This window comes from Pleurodeles waltl, chromosome 4_2 (genome assembly GCF_031143425.1).
Source record: "Pleurodeles waltl isolate 20211129_DDA chromosome 4_2, aPleWal1.hap1.20221129, whole genome shotgun sequence".
NCBI classification, from domain to species: Eukaryota; Metazoa; Chordata; class Amphibia; order Caudata; family Salamandridae; genus Pleurodeles; species Pleurodeles waltl.
Window position 1 is genome coordinate 405108954 of NC_090443.1, and position 23085 is coordinate 405132038.

The 23085-nt window shown below is 43.4% G+C and overlaps 1 protein-coding gene and 1 long non-coding RNA gene across 3 annotated transcripts in view; one reads left to right on the plus strand and one right to left on the minus strand.

Annotated features, from left to right (window-relative positions):
* Positions 1 to 23085, minus strand: part of TNN (tenascin N) — a 164973-nt gene that overhangs the window by 90078 nt on the left and 51810 nt on the right. The gene's annotated exons all lie outside the window — the stretch shown is intronic.
* LOC138292799 (uncharacterized) overlaps positions 1 to 23085 on the plus strand; it is a 169041-nt gene that overhangs the window by 56798 nt on the left and 89158 nt on the right. The window lies entirely within an intron of this gene.

The window sequence follows — 23085 nt, forward strand, 5'->3', positions numbered from 1 at the left end:
AATCCAGCCCAATGCAAACTACCCCACTGTAATTCAATTCACCTCACAACAGTCCAGTACACTCACCCACTCCACTCTAATCCACCCCGTCCAAATCCAATCCACTAACCCACCCACTCAATCCATTCCAACCCATTCCATTCCAATCCAATCCATCCCACTCCAATCCACTGCAACCCAATCCATCCACTCCAATCCACCCGCCCCACCCCAATCCATCTCACTTCAATCCAAATCACCTTAATACACCCCACTCCAGTCCTCACCAGTCCACTTTAATCCACACCACTCCAATCCAATCCACCCCACAGCAAACTACCTTAATCCAAACCACTCCAGTCCAATTCACCCCATACCACTACAGTTCACCCACCTCCTACCCACCCAACTACAAACCATTCCATGCCAAAAAGTCCACCCCACTCCAAAAAGTCCACAACATGTCAATTCAATCCACCTCACACTAGTCCAATTCACCCTATTCCAATCCACCCGACTCCACTCCAGTCCAATCTACCACAATCCACCCCACTGAAATTCAGTCCACCCCACTCCAATCCAACACACACCACTCCAATCCTCCATTCAATCCAATTCACCGCACTACAACCCAATCCACCCACTTCAATCCAATCCACCCCACTCCAATCCACAACACCCCAATCCAACCCACTCCAATCAAACCCAATCCACCCCACTCCAGTCCACCACCCTCCAGTCCACCTCACACCAATCCGCAGCACCCCATTTCAAACCACCCTACTTCAATCCAATCCACCCCATCCAATCCACCCCATCCAGTCCACCCCACTCCAAACCACCCCCAAACCACCCCACTCCACTCCAATCCACCAGACTCCAACATACTCCACTCAAATCCAATCTACTCCAATCCACCCCACTGTACCCCAATCCAGTCCACCCCACCCCACCCCAGTTCAGTCCACCCCATCCCAGTTCAGTCCACCTCACCCCACCCCAATTCAGTCCAGCCCATTCCAATCCAATCCACCCTACTGCAGTCCAGTCCACCCCACTCCAATCCAATCCAATCAACTCTAGTGCAGCTCACCCCACCCCACTCCAGTCCAATCCACGCCACTCTAATCCAATAAATCTAATCCACTCCACTCCAGTCCAATAATTCCAATCCATCCCACACCAATACACGCACACCAGTTCAATCTAATCTATGCTACTTCATTCCACCCCACTCCAATTCACCTCACTCCAAATAATCACACTTCAATCCAGTCCACCCCACCTCAATCCATTCTACCACATTTCTATCACACCAATCAAATCCAGCCACCCCAATGTAATTTAATACACCCACTCTAATCCAATCCACCTCACCCCATTTAAAATCCACCCCAATCCAATTCACACCAGTCCACTCAATCCTTCCCACTCTACCCAATCCACCTCACACTACTCCAGTCCAACCAACTACCTCAATCCACTCCAAACCACTCTACCCTATTCCAACCCACTTCACTCTACACCATTCCACCCGAAGACACTGCACTCCATGACACTGTCTGCCACTGAACCACTAAAATCTACTCTTTCCTATGACACTCTACTCCCCCTACTCCACTCTACGACACTGTACTCCAACAAATCCACTCTATGACACGCCACACCACTAACTTTTAGCCATGCTGGACAGTAACCACACTGATGTACAATATGGCAAAAACACATTGCCAATAACTCATATAGACGAGACCTATTGGCTTTGCCAATGCTTGTTAAGGATTCACAACAGGAAGTGCCATGGGGTGAGCTTGAGGGCAATCCGAGTAACTCCTTGGAGAAGGAGCACAACCGCCTGCCAATATGTCATGGAGGATCTTTCTTCTCAGACCTCATCCCTTTTGTCACCATCGTTTTTCACTGAGCACAATTCTGGATTGGGGAAATGGGAGCACTGGGGAAATGCCATGACAGTTCTAGTAGTGTGTCTGGGAACCTGTGATTAGTCTGCTTTCCACTTCCCAAAATGAGTGAATCTTCACTTGGTCGTAGGGGTACTACAATGCATTCCTCTCACTCTCCCTCGCTTGGTGGGTGTTACCCTCGCTCATCTAAATCTGCCACACAGGCAAAGCATTCTTTAAAGGGGGCCACCTCCTTGGACTCAAGCGAAGTTCCTCCAATTTACTTCAGCAGGCTCGCCCTCCTTGAAAGTCTTTCCTTTCGCACCTACCAAAAATGCTCTCTATTGATTTCCACTGAAATCACCCTCCAACACCATGTAGACTCAAGGTTGAGAGGCATGACTGAGTGCAGATTTACTACTTTTCTTTGTGAATCAGGTCCCTGGACTTTTTCTGTCTGGGGAGAAAGGATATCGGAAAGTGGAAATGGCACTGGAGGGGCTTTGCTCAAGGGGCTGCCCAGTGCTTTATTCCTAAAAGAATGAGTGCTGGTGACCAAACCTATACTCAGAAAACTGCGGCCCATGCTATTAAGTGTTGGTGCTACAAATGGGTGGGTAGTCTTGAATCCACCTCATGCCTCTTTAATCCACAACCATGCACATCCGGACCCTCTATACCTCTCTTGCAGGTTCCTGCTCTCTCCCTTTGTGATAGTTTGTCTGTCTTTAGCCTGTGTTTGTTTTTCCTTCTCATGCTCTGGGTTAATGTTTGATGAGGAAAACATATGCCCCGGTCCCCAAAAATGAGTATTGGTGGGGCCCATCGGTAACCACCACCTCAAATTAAGCACTGAGGCTGCCACTTCAATGCTATTCAAAGTGACTCTGTGTCCTCACAATGTTATTCCCGACGGCGCCTTCTTTAGAAGGAGCCAAAGATATTTTTTTCTGTTTAATCACATGAAATCCTTTACAAATATATTAAAAATCTGCTTATTGCGGGTCAATAAGTAGTTTTTATAACTGGTTAAATTTTAGGTAATGATTTTTATATAGTGCTTGTATATCTGATTTTTGGCCTACTCTGAGCATGTTTATTGAAGCAAAAGCCTTCCACCTATACTCTGTTTTCCCCTTTAAAATGTGTCCCTTCACATATTGCTATCCCACCCGCATATGTACAAATGAAAGAACGCCAAAGAACATAAATTAATGTGCCCATTTAAAAAAAAAATTGGAACTTTCACCTGTCTTCATAAGAGTTCTTCTGTTCTTGCATCCATTTTGTTGACATTCCACCCACTTTGCACAATGCGCGTTCGCCGACGATGACATCATAAACTCACCAGGGAATGTAAATAGGCCGAGCTCCAACATGAGGGCATTTGAAAAAAAAAGTTATGTTTTTAAAATAATCGAGTGCTTACAAGCTTTGCCTACGGCCCAATCTTTTCATTTACATACTTTAAGGAGAAAACGTTTTCCTCAAGAAGGAGATGTGCCCTTCATGGTCTATTTAACACTGCTGATATGTTGCCCTGAAGAGGGACTTCCTCAGCTGCCATTAACACAGCCTCTCCTCGTGTCAGTGTGGTGAGGGGTGACACCCAGTCACACTGGCCTCCAACATGGCTCTGAAGGGCAACTCCATCTTTTATCCCACAGCCTTGGCCTGTGGCGAAGCTGAAGGAGATGCTGAGGCTAAGGAGTATCTCCGTTCAATAAATGAGGGAAGTTTTTGCGACAGGGTGCAAGAACACCAGGCCCCATAGGGACTGGCAGTAGGAGGTGTGCCAAGATGGCTTAGTGAGTTTAATAACTGCTGCTGGAAAACGCAGTGGTGTTCAGTTCACAAGACTGATTCAAGGTGAGACGGGCTCAGCCTTACGAGTTGGGTCAGTTGAGTATAATTAAATTAGGTAATAGTAGCATCAGTTAATTACACCACCTAGGCACTGCAGAAGGGTGGTATGAAGCGCTATGTAAAAACGTGTTTTACTTATTATTTATGGGGGTTGAGTGCCTGGGGGAAAGATTTTGTCTTAGAAGGGAATGGAAGCAAGAGGGTGCAAATGTGGTATGTGAGGCTGAGCAGGTTATGCTATTCGTGGAAACAGAGGGGCTAATTTACGATGCCGGTGCCACAGTGCGGCAGAGCGAGTGCCTTGCTGCACCACCCATTGCCATTGGAAGAGGGCAGAAATGTGCTTTATCTATAAGATACGGTGCATTTCTGTCCTCTCCCCCTGCGCTGGCACAGAAATTGCTGCCTAGCGCCAATGCAGGCATTCTTGCATCATGGTGCAAGGGTGCCTGCTTTGTGGAGGTGATTGTTTTTGTGCAGGAACAGACACCTTCCTGCACAAAAACAATCACAAGGGGTGTTTTCCTCCTTCCATGTGTGCTGCAAAGTGCAGCACACATACAAAGTGGAGAAAATGAGGAGAAATAAATATATTTCTCTGCGTTTCGTCACTCTTATGTAACCCTTGGGATTGCATAGGAATCTGTCGCATTCCCAGACTTCTAAATCTGGGAATGCATCAGATTCCGACAGGTTCCCTGGGTGTTGGTGGGAACACCCAAAGCAACACCTATGAAACGCCCCTTTCACACAATGTTATGCATGAAAGGGGTCCGTATTTACAAGGCCATGAAAAGCCAACCAAGGTGGCTTTGTGTGGCCTTGTAAATATGGGCTGGCACACTGCTCCACCAGAGCATCAAAAATAATGACATTCCGGTGGCGCTGTGTGCCACTAGGGCCTCAAAAATGCGGTCCAGAGCTTTAATGTAATTAAATATAAATGAACAGCAGCACTTTCATGATGTGAAATTTGGGCCCTTATTTATAGTTTCTTAGTGCTGCATTTGCGTCATTTTTTTACGCAAAAAATGGCGCAAACTTGCAAAATACAATTGTATTTTGTAAGTTTGTGCCGTTTTTGCGTCAAGAAACAGCGCAAATGCGGCGCTAAAAAAGTATAAATATGGGCCTTAATGTATAAAACCAATATTTCGGTTCCACTTACCTACTGTAGCAGGAAAAGAAAATGTCAAGGCTAGCGGGTGTGTTAAACTTTCTGTCAGTCGAAGTTCAAACACTATGGGGAGACGCTTAAGATTTCGCCCACCCTTACTGCCCACTGAGGAGAAGGGATAAAATCTGGCCACTTTCCCCAACTAACATTTCTGTGAAGGAGCTGGAAGAGGGTTGTAACCATTCTTCAAAACTTAAAAAATAAAATAAAATATTACATCACAATTATAATTGCAAGCTACCCACTTTCCACAACTTGCCCTGGCAGTCCCTCAGACCGCTTTATTTCTTTGGTTGGACATGAAATTAGATTTTCTTGATATGCGAGGACTACATCTACAATACTTAATTGTGGTTTACTAAATGCAGCCTTATTGAAATCACATACCTGCAAAAAGTTAGGTACTACCTCATCTTAATGCTTCCGCAATCTCTGTTTATATCATTTTCACTGTTATCCATGGCCTTGGGATGGATATCTGTAACTGAATTTTAAGTCATCAAGTTTTTACTTTTTAAGGGTGCATTTGACTGAACTAGATGAATGACATGGAGAATAAATAAACTTGTCAAGGCCAGACTCTACACACAAAACTCACAAATCCTCTCTCACTCAAGCCCACAGCAAACAAAGAGGTTATCTACATCTATCTAGTAGCTGTCCTAGATGTGCCTCAAAAATCACTTCTGCTACCCATACTAACAACCTCATCCCTCTTTTTTATCCGGTTTCACTTGGTGAGAACCTGTGTTCCTGTGCTACTACGTACAAATGTGTTCTTAAGGGATCATATAATAATAGTGTGGCTCTTTCGAAAACAATAAAATAAGTAAATTAGTTCTATTTTTAAGTTACCAAATGTACTTATGTGTAATCAGACCTATGGATGGACAGACAGACAGGTGGAAAAATAGGTACAGTCCTATAGTAAGTTACAGACAGACGGTAAATAAGCCTTGATGAATGAAAGACAAAAGATTCAAGTTCAAGTTCAAATTTTATTATGTTATGGAACTGCGATGGAGGTCCACATAAGCTAAAAACATAAATACAAAATGAGAAGAAATATAAGAAATAACAATTGAGTTAAACTTTGATAGACAGTTTGAAATAAATTAATACAAGGTTAAAAAAGACTTAAAACAATTGAAAACTCTAGCACAGAACATTTCATTAGGCGGAATAAATAAGGCTTGAAATAAATTAGATGCAGATCTGAGTGAAAGAGATAGACAGATGGGGCGCAACCACTTGTGACGATAAGGCAATAAGGTCGAACAAATTAAGACAACATGCGTCAAATCCTGAACGCCATTATTGCATAAATTACAAATGGCAGAGGAACCAAACCATTTTGATAGTAATGTGTTCAGGGGAAGCTGCCCCTGTTGCAGCAGGAGCCAGAATCTTCTCACCCCATGAGGCAAGTTCCAGATAAGGTAGGGGTGCGTGACCCCTGGCCTTAAAGAGTCAGCTATTATATGGAAACTCTGTCTATGTATAGAGGCCTGACTATCCTGGCTGAAGCTCACTGCTTTCCTGAGAGCGAATTTAAGCTGTGCTGGTGAGAGGGTAAAAATTGCATATGGATCTAGTTGTAAGAGATCCACGGCATATAAGAAATTCCTACTGATGGTATATTTTACTTTGTGACCAGCTAATATTTCTTTTTTTAGCAGGGACCGCAAGGAGTCGTCACAGCTCGTCATCAAATTAAACATTCAACTGACTATTGCGGCCAGGCCTTGAATAAAAGCACTATGCAGGCCAACTCAAGTCTTAGTAACAGTGCAGAGAAGGCAGTGTTTAAGGTTAAAATATTTCTTAGAACACGTCCTTCGAATTTGTCGAGAAAGATCCACTTAGAAACTGCAATATGCTCAATGCCATATAGTAACGATGGAGGTATCTTTACCCGATATACCTCTAATAGATGCTTAAAATGCCTTCTGCCCATTGGCTTGAGATTGGGCCTTTCTTTGATTATGCTCAATATGCTCTCTTTCTTTGAGATTCCCACAGACAATTTTACCCAGAAATGTGTATGAGGTTACTCTTTCAAGCTGTTGAGCTCCCATGGTCCAATTAAAATTGCTGTACTTAAATTTTTTGTTCCCATGAAAGCACAAGATTTTACTTTTTGAGCAATTTATCTTTGAAAAGTGTGCTTCAGAATATTGCTCAAGGGCTTTTAGCCTATTATTAAGCCCCGTTCAAGATTCAGCAGTGGTGCTCATGAAGGCCCATGAGTGTGTCTGTAAGAACTCTCATTGTTGCTCGATTGGATACTATCAGGGCCACTGAAATTATGTGTCAGCGGAGGGCCAAATTATGCGTCAGGACTGACTAACTTATGAGGCTACAAAAGGCAAATTATGCAGCGTAATGCAGCACCTTTCATTATAGTATTAATTCATTATTTTGTCTTTTTTACACATGTTAACACTGCCTGGGCAAAGGTTTCTTTAAGAAGCAGGGTGTAGTGTCTTGCATAATCTAGGACGGAACCTTTCTGGCTTCAAACAGACACTGCATCAGTGTGACACAATTGCTAGAATGGAATGGAAGATTGGTTTAGAATGTTGAAGCTCACAGATACACGCAGAGGAAGAAAGATGTGTGAGTTACAGCTCAATGTGTGGCATAGTCATTGGCAGGTACCCAGGTTGGGGAGGATGCTACACCTGGTGACGAGATAGGAGATAAGTAACCCAAAGAAAGACAGCACTCTCCTGGAAAGTTTGCCGTGGTCCAAGCAAACTGCTTGTGCATGCCATGTGTGCTTTTGTTTTTGTGCTTCACTAAGAAATCTATGCATCATTGGTCAACAAGCTACGACCAAGACCATACAAAAAGGTACCACACTGCCATGCAAAAGAAAGTTAGACATTGTATGGAGTGTTGGCGCTGCAAGGCAGAGATCAACCAGGTGTCAGAAAATGCAAACTGAAGTGTTAAATGGATGAAGTAAATGACTTACCGAGCCCGCTAAAGAGAGTAACCATGCCACAGCAGTTAGTCAAAGTGGCTCAAGGAGAAGTACTCAGGGTTGTGGTTACAGAGCTGTTCATACTCAAAGCAGTTGCTCACTAAGCTACCGAGTTGGACTAAGAACAACTTCATAGGCCTTCAAAGAGCAAAAAGTTGAAGGCAACTCTTGGATTTGTAAAATTTTAACATTGCAACTAAAAGAGAAGACACTGTTCCAATTAATGTTAAAGACGATCCTGAGGCTCAAACGACTTTAAAGAAAATTTGCACAAACATGATCATCCAACAGCGCCAGGTAGCAGGCTAATCTTAATGTCTTTAAGTTCTACACTAGTTTACAATGCCGCCACCTACCTGGAACTACCATTTTTCGATACTGCCAAAAAGCCAAATATTGGTAATGGATGGATTGCCTAAATAGAGACATTTGAAGACTTCATTGATGCACTTGAAGAGACTAATAACAGAAAGATTATCAAGTATCTCATAAATCTTGCTGGAGATGGGGTAAAAGAAGTCATAAAGAAAATGCTGAGAACTGACAAAGAAGTCATGTACCGTCAAATTAAAAATACTTTAAATCTCAAATTCAATCCAGCTTCAAATGCTGATTATGAATAATACATTTTCATTCAAGAACATCAAAGTGTTAGTGAAACTATCGATGAGTTTGTGGAAAGACTCAATGCACTCATCAAACATTGTAAGTTCAATTAATTTAATTATGAAGAAGCCATGCGCCTTAGAGTTGTTGATGGATGCTAAGAGAAATTCTTAATCTGGAGTGAGTGTTGATGGGTGCCAGAGCTGAGGAACGTGCTGAGAGACAAGCTGCTGACATGGAGGCTGGAGGAGCCCAGAGTGAGTCAGTCATCAGTCTTGTTGGAAATGTCCCTTTTTGCAGGGTTATCCCCAAACTTTTTGCCTTCTTCCTTCTATTTTTTCAGGTCTGTTTTTGCTGGTTTATTGTCTCTGCGCACTTTACCACTGCTAATCAGTGTTAAAGTGCAAGTGCTCCCTATAGAAATTGTACTTCTGATTGGTTTATACATGATTGGCATATTTGATTTACTGGTAAGTCCCTAGTAAAGTGCACTAGAGGTGCCCAGGGCCTGTAAATCAAATGCTACTAGTAGGCCTGCAGCACTGGTTGTGCCACCCACATAGTAGCCCTGTAACCATGGCTCAGACCTGCTATTGCAGTGTCTGTGTGTGCAGTTTTAAACTGCCAATTCGACTTAGCAAGTGTACCCACTTGCCAGGGCTAAACCTTCCCTTTTACTACATGTCAGGCACCCCTAAGGTAGGCCCTAGGTAGCCCCAGGGGCAGGGTGCTGTGTATGTTTAAGGTAGGACATATACAAGTGTGTTTTATATGTACTATAAGTGAAATACTACCAAATTCAGTTTTCACTGTGCACTATCTCTCTCATCGGTTAGCATGGGGGCTGCCTTTAAATATCGTTAAAGTGCAGATTCCCCTGGAGAGCAGACAAAAATGTGGAGTTTAGGGTCTCTAAACTCACAATATAAAAATACATCTTGTATTGAAGTTGGTTTTTAAATTGTCCGTTTGAAAATGCCACCGTTAGAAAGTAGGTATTTTCTTGCTTAAACCATTCTATGACTCTGCCTGTCTGTGGATTCCCCGTCTGGGTCAGTTTGACAGTTGGGCTGTTCACACCTCTTCTCTAGACAGTGACACAAAAGTGGGTGGGGATGTAGCCTGCATATCCTGATGAGCCATTTGAGCTAGTGGGGAGGGAGGAGTGGTCGTTCATACCTGAAAGGACTGTGCCTGCCCTCACACAATGCAGTCTCTGACCCCCTGGTGTGTGTCTGGGGCATGGCCTGGACAAGGAAGGATCTTGCAAACACTTGAGACTTTGCTTTGAAGTTTGCCAACTTCAAAGGCAGAACAGGGTATAAGAAGAAGACCCAAAACCCCAGACTGTTAGAATCTTTCTGGAATCAAGTGGAACCTCTGCCCAGGAGAAGAGCTGAAGGAGGAGGGCTGTCCCTTTGCTGTGTTGCTTTGCTGGACTGGCCTGCAGTTGCTGCTTCTGCCTGAAAAGAGTGCAAAGGGTGAACTTTGCTGTGTGTCCTGCTTGAGAAAGTTCTCCAAGGTCTTGGAGTAGAGCTTGCCTCCTGTTGGAAGTCTCATGGACACCAAAGACTTCAGCTTCCTTGACCTGCAGCACTGGGAACTGTGTGTTTTGTGCTGTTCAAGAGGCGAAACCACTGCGACGCCGCCAACAAAGCCGCTGGCCCCACCAAGACCTGCTGAGGCTGCACGGAGTCGCATTGCCCCGCTTCGCACCACAACCCTGGTCTTACTGACGCCGTCATCAGATAACTTCACAAAGCCGCTGTTCGCAACATGACTTGTGGGCCCCGCATTCTGGCATTGCCTGCTCACACCACAGCTTGGGCCTCCCCGACGATGACGCTCCTGCTGACACCAGCGCTGCTGCCTGCACTGTGGCCTGTAGACACCGCTCGTGAGGAGCACGAAGCACCATCCCGTCCTGCACCGCAGCCCTGGTCCACCGACGCCAGCACGATCTACTTCAGTTTCATCACCAGGCATCCCTGCCTGCACTGTGGCTTGTGGACACCGCTCATGAGGGTAATGAAGCACTTTCCCGTCCCCCACCACTGGCTTGGATCTACCGACGACAGCACTTCCGCAGCGACGACGCCGCTGCCTGCACCGTGACCTCTGGACACCACACGTTGCATCATCCCACTTCGCACCGCAGCCCTGACGCCATCCACGCCAGCGCTCCTAACTTTATCAGCCCGGAGTTCGATCTGCAACGCAAGTGACTTTAAGGGACCGGGAGCTCCTGCACTGACTCTGAAACCGACACCGCAACATTAGTGATGCCACTCCCTGGAGATCACTGCGAGGATCATGACGCCCTATAAATCCAAGGTACTGTGTGCGGGTCTTCTTGACACCGTAGCTGGCCCGCGATGCAGCAGCTGGCCTGAACTGTTGGTTTTGTTGATCACCTCCGTGATAGCCCCAGGTGGAGCTACCAACTTCAAGGAATGGTATTTTTAAGATAAATCTTACAAAATTCACATCTTTAGCATTGTATGTTGGATTTTTCACGTTTTGGTCTTGTTTTACACAGATATATAATGGTTATTTGTCTAAAACTGGTGTGGTGTCCTTTTGTAGTGTTTTCACTTATCACTGTGTGCTATGTGCAAATGCTTTATACATTGCTTCTGAGATAAGCCTGACTGAATGTGCCAAGCTACCAAGGGGGTGAGCAAGGGTTATCTGAGCGGGTATCTCCCTTAACCTGACTAGAGTGAGGTTCCCTACTTGGACAGGGTGAAAACCGACTGCCAACTTGAGACCCCATTTCTAACAAGTGTGAAAAGTAATACGAAGCAAAAGACTGAAGGGCACAAAATGATGTCTACACATAAAACAAGTTGTGTTTTAGATGTGGGTTTTAGTTTCCACACAAAGGAGAGTGTCCCACCATTGGACAGATATGCAAAGGCTGTGGAAAAGAGAACCATTCTGTGACAATGTGCACAAAGACAACATGGCCACCAGAATGTTCCAGAAGCAACGTTCGGCACATGCCGACAATGACAAGCAGTGACATCAGTTGAGGCAAATTGATACTAAACAAAGTCAATCATCATCTAAATCATAGTCCGCCTCAATAATAAGTGAATGTGAAGAAAATGATTGTGCCATGTCAATGTTTACCTCATGAAATATGCGCTTGTTGGATTTGTTGAAGTCAGTCAAAGAAACATCGACATGCCAAAGCAGCAAGAAAAGCAGTAAAATGATACAAACACTGTCCAAAGATTACATTGAAAATAAATGGTTGTTCAATATCTTTCATTATTTACAGTGGTGCATCGATACAAATAATGCCTAAAGAGAAATACAATTAACTGTCTCCAATACACGACTTACGCTGTTGACGGCCAGAGGGTATACTTGGGCTGCATCGACACCCGTAAAGGCTCAAGGTTCATTTCTAGCAACAGTGAAACATAAGAAAATGAGGGTACAAGCTCTGATCCATGTGCTTCAAGGTACAGTGTCCAGTGCCTGTTTACTCAGCTTCAATATAGCTGCTGGTATGTGATTGACTTCTGTGAATTACAACATGAATGCTCAGCAAGAAATAGTAAGTCAATTCCCTTCATTGTTTCATGGCTTAGGAAAGCTGAAGACTATGAAGGTAAAACTGCATATTAATGAGGATGTCCATCCTGTTGCTCACAGACAAAAACAAATTGCTTTTCATTTACAAGAAGCTGTTGAAAAGGAATTTGAATTGTTACTAAAGCATGATAATCTTGAGCAATCCAGTGGTCCAACACAAAGGGTTAATCCCATTGTAGTAGCTCCTAAAAAAAACAGTAAAGGAGCTGTACGCATATGCATTGACATTAGTCCGGCAAACAAAGCAATTGAATGAGAACGACATCCGGGTATATACATTGCTGACACGATAACGCAATTGAATGGCACACAAAGATTTTCTCTTAACTTGACTTAAGTAAAGGTTATCATCAGTTGGAACTTGAAGAAAGCTGCAGGTACATTATAACCCTTTCTACACATGTTGGTTTGTTTAGATACCAGAGACTTAGTTTTGGTGTGTTATCAGATGCAAAACTTTTCCAAGACATCACTCAACGTATCATACAGCCTATTGTGAATGCATTCAATTATAGCACTGACATATTGGTTTTCCAAGCTTTACAGAAGGAGCACGATAGAGCTCTCACATAAGTGTGTTGTTTACTCAGTGATGCAGGTTTGACTTTGAATGCAGACAAGTGTGAGTTTAACCAGACCAAACTAATATTTTTTTTTTAATGGTATGTTCTTTTCTTGGCATGGCCAGTTACTGTTCATGATACATGCAAGACTTTGCCACCTCTAAAAATCCATTACGAAAGTTGATGAAGAAAAAGGTTTCTTTTTAATGGTCACCAGAATGTGAAGTTTCAAGAGAAGGAAACATGCCATTGAAAATGCTACTGAAATGGCATACTTCAATCCAAAGCTTCATACAGAGGTTGCCATTGATACTAGCCCATTTGGGTTATGTACTATCCTTGCACAGCATAATGGACACCCAAGTGCTTAACAGCATATTGTGGCCTTTGTTAGTAGATGCTTGTCCCAAAGAGAATGTGCTTACTCAGAGTCTGAGAAAGAAAGCTTAGCTGTGTTATGGTCTTATGGACATTTCCATGTATTCCTGTAAAGAAAGCCTTTTACGCTGCTAACTGATCTTCAGGCTTTACTGACCATCCAAGCCAAGATGCCTCCTCGCAGATTATGCAGCAGATGATGGGTTATGAGGCAAATGCAGAAAATTCATAATTATGCAGAAAAGTCTGTGGCTGCAAAATCACATAATTCTAATGGCATCGGATATGATGTATGGTTAAAAGGAGTGCATCTGCTACTGTTGTAAAAGTAGGACCTCTGCTCTGAAAACATAACCTGATTTGTGACTGTTCTGGTCCTATATGTGCAATGATAATCATACACTACTACTGCATGGAGTGTAGAATGTGAACACAGAAAAATCTGAAAGGTGGGGATATTGTGTATTGCCCATTCTATAGTAAAGAATACACAGATATGTCAACCAATCTGATAAAAAGTCTTGCACCTACAGTGTGGCAAACAAACAAGCCTTTTTGTGGTTTTGAATAATGAGTGGGGAATTGGGAGCCGGGATATGTGACAAAAACCTTTCAAAGCATTGAGTGCCAGTTAAATGTGCTCTGCCTTGAAGTGAACTTCTCATTCTATCCACGGTTCTGTAGAACACAGATTTTAGACACCTTTCGCGAAGTGAAGAGACTTTGAAAACCAAACACTGGGACATTCCACAGACATAGAAGCAGGACTACACTTTTGTTTCGGGCGAACAGCACAGAATAGATTACCTGAAAGCGACCACCAACATAGAAAACACAGGCAATGAAGCACTGTGGGAAATTAAATGAAAAACGTGCCTCCCTCTGTGTTGACCTGCTATGAAAATTGGGCTTGTGCTACATTTACTGGAATTTGCCAGGGCAGATAATGAACTTCCAGCGCCTTATCACAGCTAGGGTGACCAGATTTTGAGGAGCAAAAACCGGGACAGGTCAGACATGAAAGAAGGACTAAAGACTTACTCTCACTTTTATATCTGGCTTGTCCCGTTTTTTTGCGTAGCTTTGTGAATGTGTGCCTATACATATGTGTGTGTGTATATATATACACACACACACACATTTACAAGACTACATATATAAAATTAGCTATGGCTTGACCTCCCACCCTGCGGCCCCAACCCGCCCCCACCCACCTTTCTCTGCTCCCCACTGTCTCTCTGCTTGGAGCAGATAAGGGACTGGGTTGCCTGACAGTAACAGATAAAATACTTTAATTATTTCATACTTTGTAGGCCTCTTTAACTTATGCTTCCCTAGATGATCTGACCTTTGTCCCAAAAACCGGGACATTTGTTTAAAATTAGAAGAAGCGTCGGGACACTGGGACAGTCCTCTAAAAACCGGAACTGTCCGGGGAAATCCGGGACGTCTGGTCAACCTAACAGCACCCTTTCCTAAATCCAAAATATTCAACATATCGAAGTCAGAAGGGTCAATCATTGATCTGCAGATTACACACGAATTTATGCAGGGAAAACTCAATCCTCCTAATTACCCTACTAAGATTGGAACCTGGGACCAGGAGGTAACACACTCACTGGCCTCTGTGCAGGCTCCTTTACCAACCTGGCCACCTGGCCCCTTTATCACTTTTCATAATGAAGCAGTCTACCGAAGCAATGACAGAGTAAAAGTGACAAGGGCCCTAGGGCAAGCGAACCGCCCCCCCCTCCCCCAACTCCCTCCCCAATTGCTGCGTGCGTAGTGATATGCAGCAAAAGTCAGGGTTCAGTAGGCCTCTCAGGCTTCTGGGAGGCGGCTTAACTGTACCTGCTGCACCGTTATTACCTTAGCCCCTCCAATCAAGTACAAAAGCTTGTGAGATGGACACGTTAGACGACTCAATAGGTAAAAGAAAAGTGTAAAATGTGAGATGGATTTTTTCTTTTTTCTTTATGCTTCATTAAAATCGGAGGGCAGAGGTCGCCTTCAGCTGTCACTTTGTGAGGCCTGGAATTTTTTGTTATTTGCGGATTCCTGGGCAGTTGGAAACTGTCCAATTCCTTTATAATTGGGGTGAAATTATTACCAACCGCGCCATACCTGGAATGAGGCACTCCCTGGCAAAAGGGACAGGCACGCCCACCTCCCTGCCCGAGAGGCCTACGCGGAATGTAGGTCAAGTCGGAACAACCGAAGAGGTCTGACCTCAAGTTCGTTCAATGGAAAGACAAAACATACTTAGCAGGTAACGGCACCTCTGGAAAAGAAATAAATCTGTCGACATGAAAGCTGACAGGGTATATCTAGCTGAGAACCACTCCTTATGTCCAGTCATCCACGGAGAAATATGGCATCTACTACCTGTCACCAAAAGCCTACCTTTTCACAGGGCCAGGTGTATTTTACGACCCTGCTAGGACCGCCCTGGGAAAGCTGAAACATCGCTCGTTAAAGGAAAGTCAAAGGTGAAAAAAGTGAAACTTGGAAGTCGTAAAAGAGGCAGCAAAAATGAAAAAAAACAGATGGGACGCTTGGTGCGGCATGTGCTTCAGTACAAATAAGGAATTTGCACTTTGGGGAGTGTTAAAATGTGGTGCACAGTTAGGACTGTGGAATGGTGGGAAGGTGGAAAGAGTTTAAGCCTAGGAAGTCCCCTCGAGACATCCCTGACAGTTAAGAGGAAAGAGTACACAGGCTAATGGTTCCAAAAGAGAGAGCCCCCCCCTGTACAAGGTATCCATGCAATTATTTTTGAAGGGAGAGCTTTCTACCATCCGAGCCTTGTTCTCCTGAAAGGTTTGAATCTCATCAAATGGACTCCTATCGTCTTCAGTTCTTTCATTCACTTGGTCTACATTTCATGCAAAATGGCACCAAAGACCACTCTCAAAATGGCGGCCTCTGGTTATGTTATGGGATAGAGACCACCCGGTATTGTTGGCTTAACTATTTCACTAATGACCTGAGATTCTCCTTTGTGATTCTGGGTGGTTTTTACAGTAAGATAACAGCAATATGTGACCCCTTAGAAGATTCCAGGAACAGACCATCGGTGTTCAGTGATTCAGTGGGGTTGCTTAAGCTTTCAGTCCTCAATAGGCATTACTTCTTACTGTATACTCAAAATCAAAAACTAATTATTACATCTTAATATGTTGCTGTTCTTTGGCTGGTAATAAATCTTTAAAAAAATGTCCATTGGTGAATCTTTTTATCATTTTGTAAAAGTTTATACACAATTAATTGTGAATTTACAAAGATATATATAGATCAAATTTGAGGATCCTATTTCAATCAAATTGCCAACAGGAGAATCATTAAACAAGGAAAGGAATAATTTTCCTATATTCAGTTTTGTAAATAGACTACTTCTGATGCTTTTCTTTTAGTATTGCCTCCCTTTGTGACAACAGGTTTCAACCTCTTGAAACGTTTCAGCCTTCATCAGGGCAACCACAGAAGGACTGAATCCCATAGGTTCCCAAATCAGCAGTGATAACGTCATGGTTCTCTTATTTCTCCCATAGTACATTTTTTCTTCTACCTGTGCAATGCTGTCACAGTGCCTTTCTCTATACTTTGTCAAACAGAAGGTTTAAAAAGAGGAACTTATCTGTGCATTGGCTGTTTTTAGGTCGAGCCTAGGCAGCACGCATGGGCTGTCTGCAAGACCTGCTGTATTCAGTAAAAAGACTTTGCTCTCCACTGTTGGTTACCATAGGTTGACTGCAGTGTTGTTTTTCTTTGCTGCCTCCTAACTGGTTCACACAGCCAATACCTCATTTCCGTTCTTTGCTGGGGAGCCCCGGCCAATTACAGTTTCCTTAAGCTTTGATTGTTTATCAGTTGTTTAGTGGAACCCTTTTTTTAATTGGTTCCTGACTCTGCTTGTGTTCTGATCTATGTGTTTTTGAAATGTTGCTTTTCTTCCTCTATGCTGACAGTAGTTCGTTTGCAGGCATTGTGCATTTGTCATTTTGTTTCCATTTCATTAACAATTGCAATGTATTTAAAATCTTTTTTAGGCATGGGAGAACCGATGCTTAGACTCTAATCTGGCTCCCCACTTCCAAAGTGTGCATCTTTCCAAATCTGGCCGTCCGTTAATGAACTGGGTAAATCTTGCCCATCGCAGATTCCAAACTTGCCCTAAATTTAAATGAAAAAAATGCTAGATAGGGATTTCATGAAACACAATCATGCGATTTTCCTGTGACCGCCTTAGGAAGGTGCTGGCATCATCGCATGTTATAATGATGCGGTAATAAGGGGACTTCAAGGGGAAGGAAGTAATGCAGGATTTTTTTTGCACAAGACCGTCTTCAGTTATAGGCAGGCTTGTTTTATGTTTCTATGGATGGCGTATCTATGTTAAGCACGTGATACAAATAGCGCAGTGTTTATGTTCAGTCTGAGTGCACGCATTGTTTACAGCGAGTATCTGGATGCAATAAGCATGTGATGTAAAAGAAGCCATCTCTGCCAGTCTCCACTTTCTGAGCATGGGCAAGATAATCAAAACTACTATTCAACTTCACAAAACAGTTAACAATATGCTTCTCCTGAGCAATTCAGTTCCTAAACAGATTTCTTGTTGGCATCCCTCAGAAGTCCCTCTTTTCCCTCTGAAAGTAATGAACGTGTTACCAATGTTGTTTTTCAACACCTAGCAAAATGACACTAACTGTACAATAGGACCTGTACAAATTCATAAGTCAGTTAGAAGTCGCCAATCCAACATTTGGTGCCCTTCTTTGTCACACAGTCCCTAAATGCCCTCAATCCAAACATCATCTTTCTCCCTCTTGGCCCACACCCATTGTCTCGAAATACAGATAGTGTTTAAATTGTGCCAGTGGTTGCAGGTGATGGGAACCGCACATGTTTATAGGGACCAGGACTTATTGTTCATTAGACCTTGATCCAAAGCAGGAGATAAAAGAGTGAGTCAAAGAGTCAGATAGGGTAGGGTGGCAGAAGAAAGAGGCATTAGGTGGAATCAAGACTAAACAGCCCTGGAATTCAGCAACCCCGGCCTTCAGCAGTGCTGGTGGTAGTTCCTACTCTGGCCCCCCACACTTATTCTTTTACAATTTAAGTACTAAGAGCAGTTCTTCATTCAAAGCGGTCTAACCATCACCATCACCCATCACAAAAGCATTCCCCTATTGTTGGGTTTGGTACTCTCGAAAAGAGCCGAGAATCACCTGAAAGAACAACAGAGTAGGAACACAGTCTTCGGGACTCCAGCTACTACTCTTAGGAAAAATATTGTTTTATCCTACTCAACTTTCCACACTAGCATCTCCGCCTTACTGGTAAAGGACCTCCACTCCTGCTTGAGTTCTTACATTTTGTTGATTACTTCATCTTTTTACAGTATTTCTTGCCCAGGTGCTCTCAAACCACAAACATGTAAGTGTTAATAAATAGGTGTATATATGTGATCATAGTGCTAAAGAAGAAAGGGCAGAAAGACTGAATAATAAATAGCTTTGTTCACTGTGCTGAAAGATGCAATCACAAAGGGACGCTTGCTACAATGAAGGTGAGTCATAGATCATACTAGAATCAACTATTTCTGCAAGCAAATAAGCAGGTCCATGTGTAATTTCCACGGACAGAGTGGCTGCCCGATGCCACACCAGGGGCAGGTGAGTGGCTATGCATGTCTTAGGTTACACAGCATTACACATATGTGCTTTGTGGCGCTGACATGCTCACACACAGACTTACCTACATAACGACACACACATGCAGCAATACAAAGGGCCTGTCCAGCATAATGCATAAAGACAATCTCGCACTCACTCACAGGCAAACACCTACGAGATGTATGCACATGCCCTTTTGTGGTGCTGAAAGACAGACAGATGCACACGCACACATGCATTGCGAGTGGCAGAATTCCATAGGAACAGTAATTTAGGTTCGAATTCTGCCAACTCACAAATCTGAGTGGCCCGCTGTCTCTGTGGTCGGAAATCCTCGGTCAACACACTTTGGACTTGAAACTTCTAAGCCCGGAAATGTACACCCGATGAGAATGCTGCAGGAGTCCAGGGCACAAACGCAGCTCAGACCCTACCGACGCCTGCAGCATCACAAGGGTAGCATACAGTGCTTTCTCCTGGTAGGCCTTGGACAGTGCCTGGCCCTTCCATACCTCCGTAGAAGAAGGATGGACTTCAGCCAATGACAGGGGCCGAGGCTGTGTACACTCTCCTCCCCTTGACCCAGAGAGCATCACAAACGAAGCAGAAAATTCTCTCATACCTACCCTTCCTTCCCTAAGCCCCTGAACTTGTAAAATGTAGGGAAGGCTCCTTCCCTGTATGTAGCCCCTAAGAAGAAGCTGAGAAATCATCTAAAGCTAAAGGAATGACTTTTTGCTCAAGGGAATATGATAATTATCGACATCATTCTTTTCCTCTATATATACCTAAAGGTACTAGAGATTTGGGATATGAAACCATCTTTATCTTTCTGTTTTTACCTTCTTTAGGCAGACTTTCTGGTCATTATTTCTTGAGTGAGAATCCATCAAGGGCAAAATAATGGGTCACATCCTTCAACATTGGATTTCAGGTTCAGAGGGCTAGAAGACACTTATTCCAGGGTGTTTAGGGACACCTTGCTTGGTGGCTGGATTCAACAGCTCTGGAGTAAAAGACTTTGCACCCCAGGAACTGAAAGTTTCAACAGCGGATGCCAGCAGCATGGTTTGTGGGTCATCGGAGAGCCCAAGGTCCTTGGTCTCACATGACAAGGAGAGTTGCCAGTTCTCTAACTTGAACAAGTTAATGGCGATTTGGAAGACCTTGCAAATGTTTTCTTTCTGGACCAATGGATTGGCTCCTATAGTCTTCATAAACAACAAAGCGGTGAAGCTTATTCAAATTGCCAGTTTGGAACAGGGTCACAGTCTCTTAATTTGTTAACATACCAGATTAACTATGAGAAGAAGTAAACATTCTTTCTCTGATCCCCATATTCAGGGGATATGGAAAGTTCTGTCAGACCCCCTGAGTTAAATCTTTCCTTGTGCTCACGATTAAGGGCCTGATTTAGATCTTGGAGGAGGGGAATACTCCATCGCAAACATGACGGATATCCTGTCTGCCGTATTACGATCTCCATAGGATACAAAGGGTGTTCTCAACATACTTGTTTGCGTATAGTTCTAATGCATAGCTTGCATTCATTTCTTAAAAAGATTTTAAGGGCTTCAGGCATCTTGAGGATATATGAGCCACTGCCCAAGAAGCCTACTTTATGAATTCCCTCTGATACCTTTGAATGCCAGGACACTGAAAAAGATTCAGAAAGAACAGGCAGAAGTGATCTTGGTGGTATCTCATGGGGCGAGGAGAACACTGTTTCCTCTTCTTCTTCTACTCTAAGGGAGGAAAAAGTGAACTCTGGTCCTATACCACCATCCGTTAAGTTGTCCGGCCCTTTGCCTAGCCTCTCTGCATTTTTTAAAACTGTTGAACTTGAGGATGAGAGGACGGGTCTCTTAAATAAAGGTTTTTCTCATTTTGTTTTCCTGTCCATTGAAGCCTCTAGGAGAGCTTCTACAAATAAGTTGTGCAATCACCCCTGGGTTTCTTTTAACAGGTGGTGCGGGGACACAATTCTGTCTCCAATAGATTGTGTCCCAGCATCTATTTTACAAATGTTTCAGGATGGTTTTGACAACAAACGTTCTGCTTCGCTTATTATTAAAGCTTGTAGATCTTCCTGGGGGATTTCTCTTCAGTTGTAAGCCTTGGTATCTAGGTTTTCTATTGGCTTTAAGTGTTTGGGGCCAAAAGCTAGAGTGCTATTCCCATCCTGGGACCTTCGTTTGATTTAAATAAAATAAATAAAAAAAACTTTTGAACTTTTGGAAAATGCATCAGAGAAATTCCTAACTTATAAGGTCTTCTTATTAGTGGCTAAGATGGTGGCAAGAAGAATTGGTGAGCTGGGTTTCTTACCTCACCACCATCCATAATTTAAGATTTTCAGGACAGGGCCATCTTAAATTTAGGTCCAGGTTTGCTGCTTACGATAAATTCTGCCTTTCATGTAGATCAGGAAATAGTTATTTTGTGTTCTGAATCAAGATTTCTCTACAGATTTAGGGTCTATGAATTGTCTCTTGGATGTTGTAAGGCCTTTGAAGGTCCATCTGCAGATGAGGGCAGTTTAAAGATAACATTTCAGTTTGTTTATTAATTTCGGGGCATCTTCTAAGAGGGGCTGTAAGTCATCTAGAGCTATGTTTAGTAGATTCATCTAAACATTTATTTCTTTAGCATATCTGGATTCTGACAAGGATTCTCAGAGTGTTACATGAAATACACAAAAGGTGATGGGACGAATGCTTGCAAATAGACTAACCACTGGCAGTCACTTAGGGTAGCATTCCAACCCTATCACTTTTGTGGCTAGCATGCCACTTCAGATTGGACCTAGCCATATGAATAATCTAAGGTGGCACAGTGGACAAAAAAAACAATGTACATGTAAGTTGACAGAATGATTTCTAGTGCCTGAGACTAATGCAAACATTCCATCCATCACCTGCTTGTTTATTGCAGTTGACATGCTATGTGCAATGGGTATGCCCAGACATAGGTCCTGTGCTCACTCTACCAGTGGAACCAAGTTGCACACGACTGATGAGGCCCAAATAGGCTGAAACTGGGATCTAGTTGCATCTGTTCCAGTTCACGGAGGGCCTGCTTGGTTTGACGATTCCTATTGGAGTAGGACTAAGGCATGTGGATGCGTCTAATCTGTGGTGGCATGGAGTACAAACAATGGTGGAACGGGATGCAGCCCCTAGTGACTGCCAGTGTCACAGCATAATTCAAGCATTCCACCCATCACTGTGTTGTTCATTGAAGGATCCTCAGGGATCAGTGTGTGCTCATTCTACAAGGGGTATGGTCTATTCTTGGGGTAAAAAGGCAAGTGTTTTGATTGTGGCTATATTTTACCTGGGTTTCTACCTTTACCTTTGTGTCATATTACTAGTTAACTATAGCTCATAGTACTGAATTTTGTTTTGGTATTGAAGTGCTTTCCTAAGCAACCGTTGTGTAACATCTTCGTTGAACAACGTGGCTACATTTCTTTTTTGTGTATTTTGATGTATATAGTGTGTGGTAATCAAGAGTTTTGTTTTTGGCTCACTCAATGTTGTCTTTAATTTTCTTGTGTGATCTGTCTTTTGAAGGGTGTCATCGGGATGGTGATGACCGCATACTGGTTCGGTAATTTTAAATGGAGTAGGAATGGTACAGGGAAGGATATGAGGAGATACCGCCTAGTTCATTTGACAGTAATCTTCATTACTCAAAGTCTTTTCTTTTTGTCTCAGTACTTACAACCCAGGGCCAGACTGGCCTGCCAGGAACTAGCTGTTTGGGTGGACTGGAAAGGAGGAGGCCAGTGTCATTGTTGGACAGGGGCCATTTTGTTGCTGGGGACCTGCCGGCAAAATTCCTACTTTCAGCACTTCTTACTAAACAATGAGAAAACCAATGGTCTTAAAGTACACTTTAAGCATGCTTTAAAAAACATATGTTTTTGCATTGGTTATTTAGAAGTGCTGTAAGTAAGAACGTGGTGGCAGTTCCCAGGTACAAGACCTGCCCCCACCATCAGTGAAACAGGCCCTCACCCTGCCAACCCACCGAAATGCCAGAGCCAGTCCGGCGCTTTAACAGCCCTGCTTCCCTCCCTTCCTAGGGGCCTTCATCAGCTGTCTGATAAGAGGCATTAAATATACAGGACTTGTCGAGAGACAGAGTTTATAGTGGGAAGACATTATGGGCCTGATTCTAACTTTGGAGGACGGTGTTAAACCGTCCCAAAAGTGGCGGATTTACCACCTACCGTATTACGAGTCCATTATATCCTATGGAACTCGTAATACGGTAGGTGGTATATCCGCCACTTTTGGGACGGTTTAACACCGTCCTCCAAAGTTAGAATCAG